At 40.6% G+C, this 21,767-nt stretch overlaps 1 protein-coding gene across 1 annotated transcript in view; it reads left to right on the plus strand.

Annotated features, from left to right (window-relative positions):
- csmd2 (CUB and Sushi multiple domains 2) overlaps positions 1-21,767 on the plus strand; it is a 1,856,113-nt gene that overhangs the window by 294,226 nt on the left and 1,540,120 nt on the right. The window lies entirely within an intron of this gene.

Here is a 21,767-nt window from a genome sequence, read left to right on the forward strand (position 1 = left end):
AGAAATCAACATTTGCTTCAAAATAAGTAATACAATGAACTGGTTTAAAAATACTGTCTAAAATGAACTTCAGAAATCATGGGCGTTTTACAATTAGAGTAAAAATTAATGCATGATATTGTGAAGTCTGTTCTTCATGAATTGTGTGTAAATTTTCAATTTTGAAAAATGTGTTGTCATCCCTGTCGTTGCTTTCCACTAAAAGTGCTGCATCAGTGTGCCATTGTTGGACTGTAAATGAGGTCACAGATTTCGACATAATCTGGAGGTAGGGAAGATAAGTTCTGATTTCATGGTGGCCCAAACTTTGAAGCTGTGATGATTGTAAAACTGTTGGCTTTGGTTGTCATTATTCTGTGAGACTGACAGCAACTTCTGGCGTCTGCATATGTGCAGGTTAAAAGCAGAAATCCAGATGTTACCATTGCTCATTCCCTGCTCCTCCTCTATTACCTGCACTGTTGATCTCCATCAACCTGCGAGGGCTTCTGTAAGAGATTCCCCTCCCCCCTACAGACAGTTCTTGGGCTTTAGGGCTTATAAAGAACAAAAATACACCAACACAGGGTTTGGCTCAACCATAAATTTGTTGTTTTATTGTACCTACGAAAATCCCGAGTACAGATACCTCTACAATTAATTGAAACAACACAGAAACCCCCCCTGAAAATAATCAACAATCCATCCCCAGTACAGAACACCCTGAGATTTGACTGACAGCCCATAAGATCAAAGAAAATAAATGGACCTTCTGCAAAAGTTCCCCAAAATTGATGCAAATACCCAAGTTCAAATCCTCCTGTGGCTAGCTAAAAGTAGTACCTTCAATTCCCAGCTGAACCACTCTGCGAGTTGACTGCTGTCCCCCCTTTAGCTAAAACTAAGTCACTAAGACTTGTTTAAATCTGACAAAATACAAACAAAACACCATGCCACCCTCCCAAAACCTTACAAAACCATCAGACCAATATCACTACAATATGGCTAAAACACTTACAATCCCCAACACGACTGTTCTGTCCAGTGTTAATTGTAGGTCCTGAGACAAGGTGACCAGCCCTGACCCTCCTTCCGCCTGCAGCAACCACACTCTGATATGCTCTTTTTTTATAATGATTCGGACATATCAAACACATTTCCTGTTGTTCATGCTGTTCAAATGTCCAGTAGTTAACATCTCTTAGTTTATTCCACTCATAGTCCAGATGGATATGACCAGCGCATGCTCAGTGAAACAATACAGTCATTCCATGGAAAAATAGTCCAGACAAATATGATCAGCTCTCATATTGTTGAAACAATCCTCCTGCTGTTTTGTGAGAATACAGTAACAGCACCTGGCTCCAAGGTTGATCAATGTTTGAATGACCCATCCCTCTCCTTGAGAGGAACCAATCGTAGTTACAATGGCCAGATTTCAGTATCATTGCCTCTGATGCTGGCCTTAGTCGTATTACAATTCCTTAGTTGTATTATATCACTGGCATGTTTCTTGTACCATTGTATAGGGTAATCAGTCTCTTAATTGCATTAGCCAATAGCAAGTAATCACATTTCCCTGGTACCATTGTCCGATGGAAGCAATTAGTTAATGTCCAAATCCTTTTGATGAGTCACTGTCTTTTACTAAATGCCCAAATTAGCCCCTTGCTGCCCAGTCCTGTGCTGTTGGCTGCAGCATGGCTTTTGTGTTTTATGGTTCAAAACACGAGGTCAAAACATGTCCATGGGTTTTTTGTTCCATAAATTTCCCAGTTGGAGGGCATTCCGATCCTACATTTCGAATAGTTTCATCTGGCTGAAAAGCCTCGAATTCGGGGTTATTGTCTCGGGGAAAGGGGCAGGCTATTTTGAACTGTGACGAGGATAATTTTTTTTACTCAAGTGGGTTATGAACCTTTGGAATCCTCTACCCAGAGAGCTGATGATACTCAGCCAGGAATGAGATTGAGAGAGTTTTGGACTGGCACAGAAATATGGTACAGTTTGAAATTTTAAGATTCCAGGTATCTGGGAATTCCCATAAAATTTGATGAGACAAGCACCTAAAACTCAAAATTGTTTGCCCAATCACCAAGTTTTATCAGCCTGGTGATGGAACAAAGAAATTAGATTTCAAACATGTTGTGAGTTAAAGACACAAAAGGCACAACTCCAAGAAATTTACACTGGTTCAAGTAAAATGTAATGCAAAAGCAAAATACTGTGGATGCGAGAAATCTGAAAGGATAACACAAAATGCTGGAAATGCTCAACAGGCCCAGCGGCATCTGTGGGGAGAGAAAGAGAGTCAATGAGCTAGATTTTACAGGGCACCACAATGCCCGACCCTACACTCCCTAAATAAAAAGCCAGTGGAGAGCCCACCATAACCTCAATGGTTGCCCCGCAGAGCTTAACACACTTAGCACTGGGAGTGGCAAGACTTCTGCCCCTGTCGTGGAAGAAAGTCTCACCTTCGAGAGCTGCCACCAAGCCGGATGGCTGGCAGATCTGTCATCCCACCAGTGTCAACTGGAGTGCTGGCGACTTCTGGGATCCCCGCCTTACCTGACTCCAGCCCACACAGCTTAAAGCTGCTGGGCTTCCCACGTGGCATGGGCCTTCCCTCACCATGGGTAAAATGCCAGTGGCAGCGGGATGAGAACTTTAAGTGGCCATTAATTAACAACTTAAGGGCCTCAATAGGCTCAAGGATGGCTGGGCTGGGCAATGCTTCCCCTGCCCCTTATAAATTTTCAGACAGCTCAGGGCAGGCAGGTGGGCGGCGGGAAGGCCACTCACTGAAGCCTCGCTGCCTTCAACAGCATTGGCACGGGGCGCATAAAATCCAGCCCAATGTTTCAGGTTAATGACCTCTCACCAGAACTGGAAAAAGTTAGAGATGTAGCAGGTTTTGAGCAAGTACAGAGGCAAGGTACAGAGCAGAGGAAAGAACACAAGGAAAAGTATGTGATAGGGCACAAAGCAGGAGTTAATAAATGACAATGGATAATGATACAAGGTGAAGATAGTGGTAATGAGGCAAGAAAAGTAACAAATGATAAGTCTAGTGGCAACAGCAGATCCATTATCAGCACCTGCTGTCTGGAAAAAATAGGAGCAGTAGTTATGCTGTGTAATTGTTGAACTCAGTGTTGGATCTGGAAGGTTTCAAGAGACTAATCAAAAGACGAGGTGCTGGTCCTTGAGCTAACATTGAACCACATTGGAAAAGTTTGAGGCAGAGGAGAGGGAGGTCAGAGTGGTAGTGGGGCAGAGAAATAAAGTGACAGGCAATAAATTTTTGTCTTTGTGACCTGGGCAGTAACCTGCTGAGAGGAGATAGCATGTTCCTTAAAGAAGCCTCTAAAGTTACCTTCGAGCAATATTTGTATAAAGGACAGGTGATCTGCTTCATTAATTTACTGCCCAGGTAATAAAGACAGAAATCTAGCAGATTGATTTTGCAACTTGAAATAAGAAATCAGATCACTCGCTTTCATGCTTAATAGCCAATTCTGTTCACATTGTTTGTAGAACCAGATTTTTTTTTTTCATTTTGAAAATCCCTAGAGTGACAAAAGAAGGCAAGCTGGCTGTAATGTTGTCCCATTCTGCTTGGGCAGGTAACCATTTTCTCTAATTGTTGAAGCATCAAAGGTTCTTTTTTTTAAAAAAGCTATCTGAATGAACATTGTAACCAAGTTAGTATCTCCTGGTCAAAGTAGATGGAAGATTCCAAAAATCAATATTATACATGAACATACTACTTTCATTTTGCTTTTAACTTTTTATTTTATCATTATGAAGAATATTTTGTTTTTATTTTGTATGAGTTGGAATATCAAAAGGAAAGAGTAATATAATTCATACTAATGCTTTACATTCTTCAATTCCGTATCTCACTGCTTCACTATAGACTTAGGAATGGAATGAATAACTTTGTGAAGTTCATTTCTGATGCAAAGCTTTTCATCACCGGCTCCTGCTACAAAATAATTGAAAAGAGCTGCTAAATTCTGGAACTGTTATTGCTTTATAACAGATGGTTTAACACCTTGTAGCTGAAGCCAAATTATACCAATGTAGTGCTTTTCTGCTAGTTTGAAAAGATTAAAAATGTATATAAACATCCTTTACTATTGTGGTGCCTCACCCAATTGTAAGGAAGGCTTAATTGTTTGTCATGTAACCTGGTATCAGAAATATCTATTGCCTACTACTAAGTTTTAGTTCATAGAATGTGTGTGTTTACCTTTACGAGCTCATCTTTTGTGTATGAATAAAGGGGAAAGTAGTTTGAATTGTAATGGAGGTGATGAGAATGTTTCTAGCGAGGCTGTTGAGAACCATTTGTATAGATATTGTCTGCCAGATTTCAAATAGCTCATCACATTTATTTTTCTGAATGTTGACTCTCCATGTTTCCCAGCTCCCATTCTGATACAAGTTTTCTGCTACATGATACCCCGACATGGCACTTTGTTTCATTGCTAAAACGTTTGTATATATTTTTTTAAATGCATCTTTTTCCCAGTACTACTTATGATTAACCATCATTACATGCTAATTAGTGGCTTTAGCATTCGGTCTCTATCTTCTTATATCTTGGCAAATTTATTTCCCTCTAAGTTAGTACATGAAACCAAGGGAAACCAATGCATGTCCAGCATTCAGCAATTACTTCTTGCAACCAGATCAGCCTTGAGAGTATTTGGCTGAAAGTTTAATGTCTTAAGTGGTTTTGAGGCAATTATTTGACTTTTGTTTTATTAAAAATTGTCCTCTCCTCCAAAATTGAAGCAGAAAAGCATAAGAAATTTGTCGTTTTTGTTTTGAACTGAGAAGGAAATAAATGTTTCAATAACTAAAAGGTACTATATCAAAAGCAAAATTAAGGTAGTTATAAATATAAATGAAATAGAATGGTAAACAGTAAATGGGATAAGCAGATCGAAGAGTTAATGAGGGTAACTTTCAACTTTGGAAGTTCAGCTAATACAACCCACACAAGAGGTAATAGACTGTTAAGTGCAGCACAGCTATTTTAGGGCCTCTACCATCACGTTATATTTGGAAGGCTGGGATAAAATTCTCTATCTTGGCTAAAACACTCTTGTGTTATCATCCAATGGACAGAACAATTATTTAATAAAGAACTTGCATTTACATAGCACCTTTCATGGCCTCAGGATGTCCCGAAGCGCTTTCCAGTTAATTAACTCATTTTGAAATGCAGCCGCTGTTGTAATGTGGAGAAACGACAATAAATGACTAATTAAACTTTTTAAAAAATGTTGATTGAGGGATAAACATTTAAATATTAGCAAAGACATGGGGGAATCCTTTTTCATCCTCTTCTAATAGTGCCATGATGTTTTACTTCCAACCGAGACAGCAGACGAGGCAGTGTTGTGCTGCCTCAGTACTGCTCTGAAATATCAGTTTGGATTTGGGGATAACCTTTCTGCAGTAGGGTTTAAACCACCACCACTAAAGGCTATTGATTACAGGTACACTGTTGGCAGCGAATGGTCAGAGTTAAGTAACTTTAAGGAATGCTCAACAAATTTTAGTTTGTACTAATCTAGACCAATAATTTTCCTTTGCTAATGGACATTTGTACCTGATGGAGTAGAAGGTTATCTTACATGTTTGTGCAAATTATGCCCAAGGGAATCAACAGCCTGTTTCACACTTTTTTTCCTATTTCTATTCCATGCCCATTTTTTCTATTCAAAGTTTCTGTTCCATTATTTCTCCTCCGTACCAATGTTCTTTTGTTGACTGCAGAAGAATGATTTCCAATATGTTATCCTATTAAGATCAGCTTTTAGGAGACATTTCTCCCTGTTATTCAATTAAATTTGCCCACGTAACAAAATTCACTCTGCTTTAAAATTGTGTGAAACATTTTAAGGAATTTTAATATAATCAGGTGTTTTCCACACTCGGTATGTAATGGCAATGTGACTGCAAATTAGCAGACCCAACTCTCCCACATATGGTGTTGAAAGCACAAAGGATGATATATATATTATGTAAAGTAAAATAAGTGTTTTGTGGATTGTGATGTACTTTATGTTCTGATGAAATTGTAAATTACTCTTCTGTTTAAAGCTGCATGAGGACCCCTCCAGTCTGCTGCAGCCTTGAAACACTGCCTTGCCCACCCACCCACACACTCATGTTTTATTCTATATATGATATTCTTTTAGTTGTGCAAAAACCAGGCTTGTTACATAACAGTGTACTTCTAATTGACAGGGCACATTACTTATGTACTTGGAACTGACAAGACCTATTACATTAATGTATAATGATTGACAGTTCTGGGGACAGTTCCTACAAATTTCTGGAATATCTACAGAAAGTTCTTTTCTGTGGAACCAGTGATTAAGTTATGTAACAGTATCGTGACTGGATAATCACGATGGAATAGAGAGCAAAATGGACACAACCTTTTATTTTAATTCCACGGTTTCGTAAATTGGTAATGGAACTGTGGTACGGTTCATATAAGATTGTACGCGTATGGTTATTGTTCGTAAATGAATAGATCAATAACCTAATAAATAAGAAAACCAAGAGAATTTGCATTTATATAGAATTTCTCATTTCCTTGTGATGTCCCAATCCCCTTCATAGCCAATGAATTACTTTCGAAGTGCAGTCACCTGGTGTCTGTATCTGTAAATCAGATCCTCACAGATTGGCAGAAACATTCTGTGTTTGAGAGGCACACATTGATATGACAACAATACTGGTGATTGCGCAATCCTCCTGATCCTATATGCACTAAAGCCAAACAGTGTACCACTTTCTTCAGGAGGACAAGTTGCATCACTTGAGATGCACAACTACTAGAATGCAAATCCAGTCTGGTTTGAAGCTGGGTTTAAAATACTCAGTTACATCTGTTGCACATTTCATAACCATAGTATTGAGATATCAGAAAATGGATCATGCCACCCCACCGTCTTTTAATATTAAAGAATATATTTTTGAGAGTTGTTCTACAGATGATAATATGAACAGGTGCAGAACTCCCTCTGAGGTCTGGCCTTCTGATCTGAATTTCACACCTTATTACCGCAGATTAGAATCTGGTAGTGCGCTATAACTGCAGAATTGTGCATGGTCCATCATGTTTCCTAATTGCATATAATTACATGGAATGTACAGCACAAAGGCCCAACTGGTCCATTTTTTTTGTTTTCTTTCAAGGGATTGGGTGTCACTGGCTATAGGCCAGAATTTATTGCTCATCCCTAATTGCTCTTGAAAAGTGGTGGTGAGCTGTCTTCTTGAACCACTGCAGTAATATGGTGTAGGTACACCCACAGTGCTGTTAGGAAAGGAGCTCCAGGAACAGCAATAAAGTTCCACGTCAGGATGGTGTGTGACTTGGAGGGGAGCTTGCAGGCGGTGGTGTTCCCATGCATCTGCTGCCCTTGTCCTTCTAGGTGGTAGAGGTTGAGGGACTGGAAGGTGCTGTTGAAAGAGTCTTGGTGAGTTGCAGCAGGGCACCTTGTAGATGGTACACACTGCCACCACTGTGCATTAGTGGTGGAGAGAGTGAATGTTGAAGGTGGTGGATGGAGTACCAATCAAGTGGACTGCTTTATCCTGGATGGTCTTGAGCCTCTAGAGTGTTGTTGAAGCTGCACTCATCCAGGCAAGAGGAGAGTATTCCATCACACTCCTGATAGCTTGTAGATAGTGGACATGCTTCAGCAGGTCAGGAGGTGTTATTCGCCATAGAGAGTTACCTGGCGGAGAGCCGGTAGCATTGTGGAAATATCACTGGACTTGTAATCCAGAGACCCAGGTGAATGCTCAGGGGACATTGATTCAAACCCCACCATGACAGCTGGTGGAATTTAAATTCAATTAATTTAATCTAGTCTCAGTAATGTTGGCTGTGAAACTATCATCATATGCAGTAAAAAGAAACCCATCTGGTTTGCTTATACCCTTTAAAGAGGAAAATCTCCAGGCTCACAGCAATTGACATTAACTGCCCCATGAAATGGCCTAGTAAGCCACTTACAAGGGCAATTGTGGGGTAGGCAACAAATACCGGCCTTGCCAGCGACACCCACACACCAAAGAATAAAGAAAATAATTCCCAGCCTCTGACCTGTTCTTGTAGCCACAGTATTTATATAGCTTGTCCAGTTCAGTTTCTGGCTAATGGTAACCCCCAGGATGTTGATAATGGGGGATTCAGTGATGGTAATGCCATCGGGGAGATGGTTAGATTCTCTCTTTTTGGAGATGGTCATTGTCTGGCACTTGTGTGGTGTGAATGTAACTTGCCACTTTATTAGCCCACGCCTGAATGTTGCCCAGGTCTTGCTGCATATGGGCACGGACTGCTTCAGTATCTGAAGAGTTGCAATGGTGCTGATCATTGTGTAATCATCAGCAAATGTCCCCAGTTCTGACCTTATGATGGAGGGAAGGTTGTTGATGAAGGTGGTTGGGCCAAGGATACTACCCTGGTGAACTCCTGTATGATATCTTGGGACTGAATTGATTGACCTCCAACAACCACAACCATCTTCCTTTGTGCTAGATACGACTCCAGCCAGTGGAGAGTTTTCCCCCGGATCCCCATTGACTCCAGTTTCGCCATGGCTTCTTAATGCCACATTCAGTCAAATGCTCGATGTACACAAGCAGCCAATCTCACCTTACCTCTTGTTCAGCTCTTTTGCCCATATTGGGACTAAGGCTGTAATGAGGTCAGGAGCTGAGTGGCGCTGGTGGAATCCAAACTGAGCATCAGTAAGTAGGCTATTTCTGACTAAGTGCCACTGTTGATGACCCCTTACATCCCTTTGCTGATGATGCTCCTATCCCTATTCATCTAGCCTTATCAGGACCCCAGTAGTGATGCTGAGAAATAGGCCTGGGATTGAGTTGTCCTCTCTTGATCAGGGATTTAATTATGCAAGAGTGCATAATTAAAAGGAAGGGGAAAAAGAACCAAAAAATAAATACAAGGGTAAATGTGAACAATGGATGGCATTTTTATCATGAATGAAAAAAAAATCAGATTTATACTAATATAATTAATTATTACATAGTATATTTTAAACAGTTGGAAATCAGGTCAATATGGTCTTGGAAGCATAGCTGACTGAAATAAAAGAAACTACACTTTTTGTTAAAGATCACCATAGGTTTGCTTAGTGAAAGCATGTTTTTCATTGTCCATTTGTTTTCCTCAGATTGAAAAGCCTCGCCAGATTTACTTCCTTTTTTATCTATTTACCTTGTTACTTATCAACTCATTTATCTCTTACCAGGAAGTCTCTGCTGTTCCATACAGTTTGGTTTTCATAATTAATTGCTTCATGCTTCAGGTGAGACTTGCCAAATGGACCTGAATTGTACATGCATTCTGTGTTACAGATGCTTGCGCTTGCCTGCGTTCTACTCATGTATCTTTTCTTTTAGTTAAATGAAAATGTTTATGTGTATATATATTATAAAATTGCTGCCTGGATTGGAGTTACAGTTGGGAATGCAATCCAATAGTCCTGCATCATTGGAATCACTTGATTACATTATTGCCTTGTAACTGGTATCTGGGTATGCATTATTCTCTATGTTCTAACTGTGCTGTCAATGATTTATGCTACCTGCAAGACCACTTTGATGCAATTACCACATGGTAATTCTGTTATCAACCCTGCAGGATTAATGCAACTTAGTTCTAGTTCTACTTATTGATTTCAGTAAATATTGTGCACCTATACATCTTAAAATAAGGTACATGTTATTAATGTGGCCTATTTGCACAATTTTTGAAAGTGCAGCCATTTAACATTTTCCACCAACAAAATGTGCAAATTTATTATACGTATTATTTGTAAAACAAAATATAGATTACTATGCTGCGATACCAAGTGTATGATGGGACAGCGGAGTCACTGTAATCATATTATAAAGGAACAGCAAGCCATAATGGAAATCACTTGGATAATTTGATGTCTGGGACCACCTAAGCAATCTGCACTAAAATGCTTTTTACTTGCAGTGGTTCTATTTAAAAAAAAATAATTTTATTGATATAATTGTTTTCTTTTGTATTTCCAAGGCTGTGTTACCATTTTGTATCAAGTCACAAAGTGACTCCGCTGTCCCATCATACACTTGGTATCGCAGCATAGTAATCTATATTTTGTTTTACAAATAATACGCATAATAAATTTGCACATTTTGTTGGTAGAAAATGTTAAGTGGCTGCATTTTCAAAAATTGTGCAAATAGGCCACATTAATAACATGTACCTTATTTTAAGATGTATAGGTGCACAATATTTAGATTTTTTTTCCAATCCTATAAGCAATGGAAGGCAATTAAATAGATTTTTAAATAAAAAACAGAGCCTAATTTTGCCGCCAAACTATTGTGCTGCTGGTGTTGGCAAAACGGAAACCTGGAGTCCGTCAAATGGTTATCGATCCACTTCCGGCAGTGTACCATGCTCAGAAGGGCATTAGTGTGGGTGTGCCATGCGTACATTAGTAGCATGCAAGTCTGCTTTACTCACATGGTCTATATTGGCAGGCCGTCTTGGACTGCAACATGACAGGGTGATAGAGCACAGACAGCAGAAAAGGAAGCTGAGAGCAGAGGAAGTAGGAGGAGGATTCTCAATAGAATTATGTAACTACCTTTGTTATTTAGGGATCACTTCCCCTACCTCCACCTCAACCAGGAGTGGTGACTGCAATTCACAAAGGAAGTAATTGCATTGTAAAACCTGCTGCAACTGGACCCGCAGCCACAGAGCACGGCAAGGACAGCGTGGATACATGGCTTTGCCAGGGTAGCAGGATTCCGAATGATGCTGATGCTGAGCCATAACTCAGCAGGGAGATGTACTGAAACTGGAAGGGTTACCACTCCATTAATGTGCAGCTGGTGTTCACCATGCACAGAGCATCTTGTCAGGGAATGCCCGCTATCCTGCCAGCAACCGCAATGCTTTTATCCTTTGCTAGGCAGCTGTCCCTGGCATATTCAAGCCACCATGATGAACCAGAGTGAGGCTTTTGGCTACCTGCTCGACACATGGCTCATAACTCCCCTCGGCCACCCGTCCACCTGATGAATTGCCAGTTGTTATCTCTTTTTGGAGTTAACAGTAGAATGATTTATAATCCATTCCTACTGCACCATCTTTTAAAGTAGGAGGCAGCATTCAATGGAAAACAGTTTCTTGCCCCTATGTAGTACCAAAGACATTGTAGAGAATTAGCAGAATGTTTAGTTTTTATTTTTGACTTCCAGCATTTGCAGTTTATTCCTTTTATTTTGATATTTCGGGCACATTCCTTTTAATTAAATGGGACTAAGTGTGAGTTAATTTGATGTGTTGTAGGTAACTGCACCATCATTGTGTATGAGAGGTGTCAGCTATGGCTCAGTTCATAGCACCCTCGCCTTTGAATCAGAGGGTTGTGGGTTCATGTCCCGCTCCCGGAAACCAAGAACTGTGATTGTACTCGAAAGAGTTGCAATCTGTGACTGTTGATAACTCGAAAGAGTATCATTGTGTATGACTAATCAGGAGGCCACACATTCAATTTGCAGAATGTACAAAGTTAGTTGAATTCAGCCAGAGTGGTGTCCTATACCTACAGCTTAAGAAGAGAAAAATCTGGCAATGTTCCCACTCCTGATCCCTGTTCACAACTTTCGAATTTGCTTGTGTACCTTGAAGCTGGAGGCATTCCTTGGCAGCATTCAGCAGCACCTGCCTGCCGTGGTACTCTCCCACTGGGAGTTGCAATCCTTACCACAGAGAACATTATTCCTGCTTGCAGTGTGCTAGTAAATCTGGGTTTCAAGGAATTCCCTTGTTTTCTGTCACCAGAAGGTATGAGAAAGCAAAACGCTGTAACGGAGGCAGGTTTTCTCATTTTCATAGCATGTGAACATTTCCCATTGAATAGGGCAGTCCTGCAGTTTCGAATAAAATTGTGTAGACATTTATAACTTCTCCATAGGTAAACAAACTTTTTACCATTATGTTAATCTCTCCTCCTTTGTAGGATGATGTCATAACAGAATATTGTGAGTGGAAGAAAAAACAAGGCTGGAGATAATCCATAGTGCCTTATGCAATATGACAGTCGGCAGAATGTTCAAGTCCATATTAACTCGTGCTTTCTTGTGAAAATGCGCAGGAACGTTAATGTTCCCGGGTACTGGCTGACCCTGTTACCCCCTGGTCTGCTTATCTGCATGACTACTGATGAATTGCTTTGTACTTTAAATGTTTATGAATAAGCCACTTGGCTAAAGCAGTTTGTTTGGCAATTTGCAACATTTGTCCACATTAGTTGCACTCAGCTGGAGATATGATGTTTTAAAATGGGGTTTAATTTGCTGTATCAGGCCCCACATGTTCTCTCCGAAGCTTCTATTTTGACCATGTTGAACCTACAAAAAAAAATTGGTTTCCATAGTCGTGCAATTTGAAATGTCCTTTTCTGTGTGCCATTGGTTATTTTTCTTGTGTCCCCTTGTTACATTGCTGCCTCTAACTTGGCCCAAAATAAGGTCATAAGATCATAAGAAATAGGAGCAGGAATAGGCCATTCAGCTCATCAAGCCCTCATCTCTATTCTATAAGATAATGGCTAATTTTTGACCTTAAGTCCACTTCCGTCCAATCCTCATGTCCTTTGATTCCACAACTCTATCTATTTCATCCTTGAATATAGTCAAAGACTGAGCATTTGCAGCATAGAGAATTCCACAGATTCACAACCTTTCAGTGAATAAATTCCTCTTCATCTCAGTCTTAAATGATTGACCCTTTAGATACTGAGACTATGGCTGGGATTTTCCAGCCCTGTCATGATGGGACTCGCTGCAAGAGATTCGATGGCCCAGCCTGAAGTCCATTGACTCTGGGTGGGACCGGACGATCCCGGCAGCAGACAGGGCCAGAAAATCACGCCCTATGTTCCCTATTTATCAACCATCCATATGAAGGAATATAGATGTAATTAGGTAGAATTCAGATATAATTAGGATATTTCATTTTAGGGATAAAGATTTCCTCAATACAAATGAATTAAATAAGTGGTCAGTCACTCTTTTGAAAAGCAGTAAAGGGTTGAAGTTTTTGTTGAGACAACTCTGCTACCTGACTTAAAACATTTGTCTATTACCTAAAATCTATTGGAATGTCCTTAAAAGGTCTTTGAACATAGGGTACCTGGTACAGTCTATTACGAGAAAAATAGAATATTTAGGTTCTGTCTATTTTATAATTCTGATAATATAGCTTTTCGCAATTGGAATGTTAAATAGCATCAACATCTCTTTGTGATCTAAAGCATGTCCAGTTATGTCTGTAACCTGGCAACCTTAATGGGTAAGCTTGAGAAAATAATTCATTAAAAGCTGGTACCAGATAGAACTAGTAGGTAGCACCAATGTCTTGTGAATTATTATCAATTTACATAAGATGATCAATCACAGAAATGGAACATGACTCATTACCTTTACAAGAAAACAGATGCTGTAGGTATGTAGCCCTTGGTTGAACCATACAAAAGAATTTAAAAAGCCTATATAACCTCCGGTTGAACTAGAAGAAAAAAAATGATGAAATGACCATTTGTTGACCATTCCTTGTCAAAATTTAAAAACCTTTTTAAATACAAGATACAAATTATAACATTAAGAAACAAGTAAACAGAAGTTATAGTGATTGTTACTGTAAGACATTCCGAATATTTTTGACCAGATAAATGCTCATAATTTCCCGATAAGAGAATTCTCAACAATTAAATAATTTACTAATAATAGTGAATGATATAGCCTTATAAGGGTAATGAAAAGTTTGCAAATATAGTCTCATGTGGTATTCTGTATACAACACCAAGAACCCCACTTTGTATTCTCCTAAGTGGGGAAATGCATTATTGAAGAGAGACCCCCAGACCCATATAATATCTGGGACATTTATAACCTAGCTGATGCTTATTAAAGATGAGAGAGGGTAATATTCTTTGCTGCATCCTTTCCTTAGGGGTGAGACAGATCACTTTTTCAGACCCAAACAAGTACCTGTGAGACCTGGCTACCTTAAACTTGAGTGAGAGTAATTATCAGAGAAGTGCTCCTGATCTGGAATAGCCCCTTAGGGGTTGAGATTATAAACCACTTCAATTTGACACCCACCTGGTTCTCAGTTGTTATAGAATCCTATACTTATGTTTGTGTGTAAACTGTGTATTTTAGATTTTTAAGCATAGAAGAAGGGTTTTACATGCAGTGGTGCTGAGACCCAAATTTAAGCATTTAACACCTGGGCCAGGATTTTCCGGTTGGTGAGCAGGAAGGCGGGGCCGCCACACTGACGCATAAAATGACGCAGGATGACATCGGGCGGAACTCCCGTCGTCACCCCGCCCCATTTAAATTTTCAGGTAGGTGGGGGCTCAGCAGAATCAGCTGTGCGCCTGCCAACCTGTCAATGGCCAATTGAGGCCATTGACAGAGTCATTAAACTAATTAATGGACCTGCCCGTCCAACCATAAGATTGGCGGGCAGGTCACAAGACCTGGTGGGCATTAAAAAAAGCATCAAACCTCACCCATGGGCGGGATGAAGTTTCATGTAGGTTTTTAAAAATGTAATTAAAGTGCATTTAAAAGTTATGGACACTCATGTGACAGTGATGAGGGGACATGTCAGGGGATTTTTTTTCTTCTATTTTTCACATTTTTTACTGTACAGCCGATCTCCCTGAGGCAGCATTTAGTCTCAGGGAGATGAGTGCGCTCTTTCGTGGGAACAGGGAGCACAGGGAGCGCATAGCTCTTCCATGCAGACATCACGCTGGGCAGGCCTTAATTGGCCCGCCCACGTGAAATGGCAGCATGCCCCCAATTGGGGACACCGATCGGAGGCACGCCTTTGCGCGCCCACTCTTAAACTTCCCCCCTGACGGGGGGAATATTCTGCCCCTGATCATGACTGGGGAGGCAATCCTGTCAAGCCCCATCAGAATATTATGCTTCAATTATACTTCATATTTAAACAAATATTCTGATTTTCTGTTTTTCCTACCAAAGTGAATAACCTCACATTTTCCACATTATACTCCACTTGTCACCATATTGCTCACTCCCTTAACCTATCCATACGCCTTTGCAGCCTTTGTGTCCTCCGAACAACTTACTGTCAAACATAGCTTTGTACTGCCAGCCAGCTTGGATTCATTACTGTACCGTCATCTAAGTCATGAATACAGATTGTAAATAGCTGGGCCCCTAGCACTGGTCCTTGTGGCACCCCACTGGCTACAACCTGCCAACTTGCTTTCTGTATGTTAACCAATCCTCTGCTTATGCTAAATACTACCCCAACCCCATGCTTTAGTTCTATTGGTTTCGGTAATACTTTTCCTCTAATGATACTGATTACTTTAACTTCCTCGCTCACATAGCTCCTTTGGTTCCCCACTGTTTTTCATATGCTTTTAGTATCTTCCGCTATAAAGACAGATACAAGATACTTGTTTAACTCCTCTGCTATTTCCTTATTCCCATAATGTCTAAGGAGCCAACATTTACTTTTGCTACCTTGTTTTTTTATACATACTTGTAGAAACCTTTTCTATCTGTATTATATTTCTTGCTAATTTAGTCGCATGTCCCTTTTTATTAATTTTTTGATCATTCTTTATTTCTAAAAATCTCCCAACCTTCAGACTGACTACTTTTCTTTGTAACATTATAAGCCTCTTAATCTAATACTAACATTAGCTTCCTTAGTCAGCCAAGGATCACTTCCTGAGGAGTTTCTGGTTCTCAATGGAATATATTTTCACTGAGAATTTTGAATTATTTCTTTAAATGAATGCCACTGCTTACCTACCCCTCCATGTCTTTAATCTATTTTCCCAATCAATCTTAGGTAACTCTCCCCTTAACGATGCATTTGGCTTTACATTTTGGACTCTTGTTTTCTGAATGGTTAGGTTATGCTCAGTCATTTGCTCCAAATAAAAGCATACTTGTTAAAAGATTCAAAATTTCTAATTCAATTTTCATTCGTAATATTCCTGATGTAATGGTTACAATTCTAAAACTGATGGACAAGCAAGAGAACTATATTGTAATAGACCATCTCTCTTCACCATTATGTTAATTGTTTTCAGTCCCAAAATGATACTTAATTTTGTGGGATAAATAACTGAGTTTTTAAGCTAAGTCTATCTTTATTTTCATGTACATTGCTAACATGGGAATAACATAGAACAAGTATTTCTGTATAATCAGTTGCAAGAATATTGTCTACTCCTAAACAAAAACAGAATTACCTGGAAAAACTCAGCAGGTCTGGCAGCATCGGCGGAGAAGAAATCAGTTAACATTTCGAGCCTTCATGGCCCTTTGGCAGAACTGAAGCATAGTTAGAAGAAGGGAGAAATATAAACTGGTTTAAGGTGGGTTGGGGGGGTGGGGGGTGGGAAGAGAGACATTGAGGGTGTGGTGATTGTGGAGATGAGCAGATAATCAAAAGATGTCACAGACAAAGGGGTCAAAGAGGTGTTGAAGGTGGTGATATTTGTCTAAGAAAAGTGCTAATTAAGAATGGAAGACAGGATATTCAAAGTACAGCTCTAGTGGGGGTGGGGTGGAAAGACTAACAAGGTTTTAGTTTTAGATTTAAAAATAATGGAAATAGGTGGGGAAAGAAGAATCTATATAAATTATTGAAAAAAACCAGGGGGGGGGTTGGGGGGGGGGGAAGAAACGGGGTGGGGATGGGGGGAGGGGGAGTTTAAGATCTAAAGTTGTTGAGTTCAATATTCAGCCCGGAAGGCTGTAAAGTGCCTAGTCGGAAGATGAGGTGCTGTTCCTCCAGTTTGCGTTGGGCTTCACTGGAACAATGCAGCAAGCCAAGGACAGACATGTGGGCAAGAGAACAGGGTGGAGTGTTAAAATGGCAAGCGACAGGGAGGTTTGGGTCTTTCTTGCGGACAGACCGCAGGTGTTCCGCAAAACGGTCGCCCAGTTTGCGTTTGGTCTCTCCAATGTAGAGGAGACCGCATTGGGAGCAACGAATGCAGTAGACTAAGTTAGGGGAAATGCAAGTGAAATGCTGCTTCACTTGAAAGGAGTGTTTGGGCCCTTGGACGGTGAGGAGAGAGGAAGTGAAGGGGCAGGTGTTGCATCTTCTGCGTGGGCATGGGGAGGTGCCATAAGTGGGGGTTGAGGAGTAGGGGGTGATGGAGGAGTGGACCAGGGTGTCCCGGAGGGAACGATCCCTACGGAATGCTGTTAGGGGGGGTGAAGGGAGGATGTGTTTGGTGGTGGCATCATGCTGGAGTTGGCAGAAATGGCGGAGGATGATCCTTTGTATGCGGAGGCTGGTGGGGTGATAAGTGAGGACAAGGGGGACCCTATCATGTTTCTGGGAAGGAGGAGTAGGTGTGAGGGAGGATGCGCGGGATATGGGCCGGACACGGTTGAGGGCCCTGTCAACGACCGTGGATGGAAAACCTCGGTTAAGGAAGAAGGAGGACAGGTCAGAGGAGCTGTTTTTGAAGGTAGCGTCATCAGAACAGATGCGACGGAGGCGAAGGAACTGAGAGAATGGGATGGAGTCTTTACAAGAAGCGGGGTGTGAGGAGCTGTAGTCGAGGTAGCTGTGGGAGTCGGTAGGCTTGTAATGGATATTGGTGGACAGTCTATCATCAGAAATTGAGACAGAGAGGTCAAGGAAGGGAAGAGAAGTGTCAGAAATGGACCATGTGAGGATGATGGATGATGGAGACTGGAAGCAAAATTAATAAATTTTTCCAGCCCACCCCCACTAGAGCTGTACTTTGAATATCCTGTCTTCCATTCTTAATTAGCACTTTTCTTAGACAAATATCACCACCTTCAACACCTCTTTGACCCTTTTGTCTGTGACATCTTTTGATTATCTGCTCATCTCCACAATCACCACTCCCTCAATGTCTCTCCCCCCCCCCCACCCCCCCACCCACCTTAAACCAGTTTATATTTCTCCTTCTTCTAACTATGCTTCAGTTCTGCCGAAGGGCCATGAAGGCTCGAAACGTTAACTGATTTCTTCTCCGCCGATGCTGCCAGACCTGCTGAGTTTTTCCAGGTAATTCTGTTTTTGTTTTGGATTTCCAGCATCCGCAGTAGCTTTTAGCTTTTTGTTTTTATCTTTGTCTACTCCTAGGTTTGTATCCTCCCCTATGCATCACAGTCTTCATCCTCCACACCCAGCCCCACATCAATAACTGTTATTGTTGAAAGATAATCAGCCATTCTGTACACAGTTGAAATGGATTTCCATCACATTGAAAATCCTGATCAACATTAACTGCTTGGAACAAGGTAAGTTTAGAGTTGACTTTAATGGTGAGTTTCTCCACTGTGGTGCTGCCTTCCATGTTGTGATGAAATTTGCCATAATAGTCAACTGTAATAGAACTGCTGCCTCTCCTGATCTCAATTCAGGCAGTTCTCTTTTCCCAACCTCACTCTTGCTTCTGGCAGTTCTCCCCCAGTCCTAATTCTGTCTCATGCTGCTCTGAAAATGTGGGCCACCTGAAGCCACTATTCTGCTGCAAAGTCTGGCTACAGCAGTATCAGTCCTTCTATGACCTGGTTACTGTTCCATGTTTATTGTGCAAATACAAACCAGTTGAAAGAACCTGCATGAAGAACATTGTGCTTATTACCAAGCTATAATGAGGTTAATGAGATTTTTTAAAGGTTGGTGGATGATTTTGTGGATGGGGACCTGTGGTTTTCTTAATGTCATTATGCTAGTGGTTGCACACTGTCTTGTAATAAAGTATATGTGGTTTAAATAAATTATTCTGGAATAGGGTTCCCCTCAGACCCTAGTCCACTGTCTCTGGCCAGGATTATGTTGGGCTCATGGGTGTCTCACCCACTGGTTGGAAAACCAGCAGGGAACCCCCATCAGTTCGGTGGGGGAAAGTTTGACTGAATGAAGTGCCCTTTAGGCACATAGGTGGCCCTCCCTGTGATTGAAGTCCCTGGTGGTGGAACTCCCGCCTGCCAAGAGTTGCCAACCAGTCAGAGGCCGAAGACTTCTCATGTCGTTGGTGCCAGTGGGAGTGGTGGCTTCTGGTGGCAATGCACCCGCTAGAGGCCCAGGATTATCATGGGATGCCAGACCAAAGGTAAGTAAAGGTGGGATGGGGATTACAGGATGGGGGTCATGGAAGCAGAGAGGCAGAGGGATGGAGCAGCCCTTCCTTCACAACTCCATACCCCTCAATTAGGCACAGAGTACCTTACTAGGCCCTGGGAGGTCGTTGGCAAACTCAACAGGGTTTGTTGGGTGGCCTTCCAAGGACGTGGGTAAGCCACCTGGCCCCCATTTGATCCCTGAACCACCACTAAATTGTAACTGGCTCATTAATGAGCCTAATTGACATCCTGCCACCAGCAGCCAGAAATCTTGTGTGTGCCCCTTTCACCCTTCGGCTTAATCAGGGGAGATTTTGCCGCCTCCAAGAGACAGACACAATTGTCGTTATGGTTCTTACCATGATGATCTGTATTTAATCCGACCCCGTAGGTTTCTGGCGTGAAGTGAAAGGGCATTTGGCAAAGAGACACATCACAGCTGAGCTACACCCTATCTTTAACCAACATCCACACATGTACATTGCCCACCTGGAAAGTTGGATAACAATTAGAAGCTGGAACACTTTAAACTTATTCCTCTAGTCTGGGGCATCAAGTCAAATCCCCAGATTGGCTACTTCTGCCCTTGTCAGGAGTTTTCATTTCTGCCACAAAGAAAATTTGCTGTTAGCTACATCTGGGTAGGGAATTCTTTTTTTTGCTGAATCAAAGAGATCCTGGTTGTAGTACTGATCAAGCTTTAACTGTAGTAGTTGTGATCTCAGTGTTTATCACTGGGCAACAAGTTGAAAATTTACCCCAATGTCTCATATAAACTTTTGTTCCATGAAGCTTAAATAGAGAGATTCCCTTTAGCTGCAGTGAGTCCCTAATTTTGATTCCAGTCGTTAGATTGGATTTAATAAAAAGCATACTTAAGCTAACTCACTTGTAACTGCATTTAAAAAAATACATGCATAATATATATATATATATACGTGTGTGTGTGTGTGTGTGTATATATATATATATATATATATACACATACATATATGACTTGAAAGAAAAACATAATTTTGAAATATCCTCACCAGAAATGTAGATGTTAATGCTATAGTCACAATATCACTGTGTGGTTTCATTTTGAAAACTTTATCACATCAGCAACTAGTAGTATTGAAGTGCAAAAGTTCTCTACTACACACAAACCACTTTCACTCCTTGCTTTTATAGAAGACATCTGCTAAGAGCACCATTTAAAATTTGTCCACTCTTAAGAGACACAACAGAAATATATTTTGGAGGTTAGAATTGGTTTTGGGTGGTAGCATTAAAAGGTGATGATGAATCAGCACACTGCTGTGCATCCTGCCCAATTTCCCCCCAAATCTGATTATATGAGTGGCTTCAATAAAAACACCTCTTGGTCCAAAAAACCTGACAGGCAAATCGAGTGTGTGCTATTACTTCAATCAGATCAATACATTCATAGCAGTTTTTCTCAGTTACATCTTACATAATAAACAAACTCTGCAAGTCCTGTTAAGGTTCTCACATTGTTGAAACAGCTAACATCATAAGGTGGTAGCTAATATCCCAGACCACAGATGAAGAACAAGGCAACTAAAATACATCACGCTGGTACAATAACCTGCTTTGGGACTAAGTTGCCTTTATTGCCATTAGATTTATGGAGCCTGTTTCACCACATTATATGGAGAAGGGACCATTAATAATTGTTTTTCACAAACATGCCATTGGGAAAACATATATAATTATTCATTAAGTGTTTCATTTAAATTAACTTTTAGTGTTCCTTCAGTTTGATGTTGGCATTAGACATATTAATTTCTTCAGTATTAAAGTAACTAAGATCACATTTATATTAAGCACTATTACATTATTAGTGACATTAAAATCCCAGCAATTTATGTTGTAGAAGAGACATGCCATGAGTTGCAAATTGCCACAAATTGCTGGATAATTTATGTTACTCTGTCCTTAGCCTCTCAAAAATAAGATCTCTCTGTCAATCTCCCCATTTGCACCATAAATATAAATTAAACCCATTGCAGAAAGCTAGAGGCGCTATTTCAGATCATAATGGCACTGTTAATGGGGTGATTTATGGTTGTGACATGCCACTCAACCTTGGAGGCACAGAAGGGGAACAATTGAAAATGTGGAGTCTTGTTTCTGTAGCTGGTAATTGTTGAGGAATTTTTTAAAAATTCTTTTTGTCTCCTTTTTTTCTTACTCTTCATTCATGCTTTTGCTGCCCCTCTTTTCCACCCCATTTCCGCCTTCATCATTCACAGTTTCTTTCTCTAAAAATGTTACTGGTTAAGGAAATAGATGGTTGGCCCAGTGATTCACCAAGATCTTGGATAATTTGTTAAATATCCATTCGCATTCTAGCAACTTCCAGTGCAAAAACAGTTGGGTGAGGAAAGAATCCAACTCTCAGCACATGTGCACCACTTGAGCAAATTCTGGCCTGTAATCACATTTGTTTGACAGGACAGCAAGGCTCATTGCACAGACAGCATTTAGAAGATATGTGTCTTTCTTGGTTGTATTTGAACTGCTGCTATATTTGCTCATCACTGAAG

The sequence above is a fragment of the Cetorhinus maximus genome, chromosome 21 (genome assembly GCF_964194155.1).
Source record: "Cetorhinus maximus chromosome 21, sCetMax3.hap1.1, whole genome shotgun sequence".
Lineage (NCBI taxonomy): Eukaryota > Metazoa > Chordata > Chondrichthyes > Lamniformes > Cetorhinidae > Cetorhinus > Cetorhinus maximus.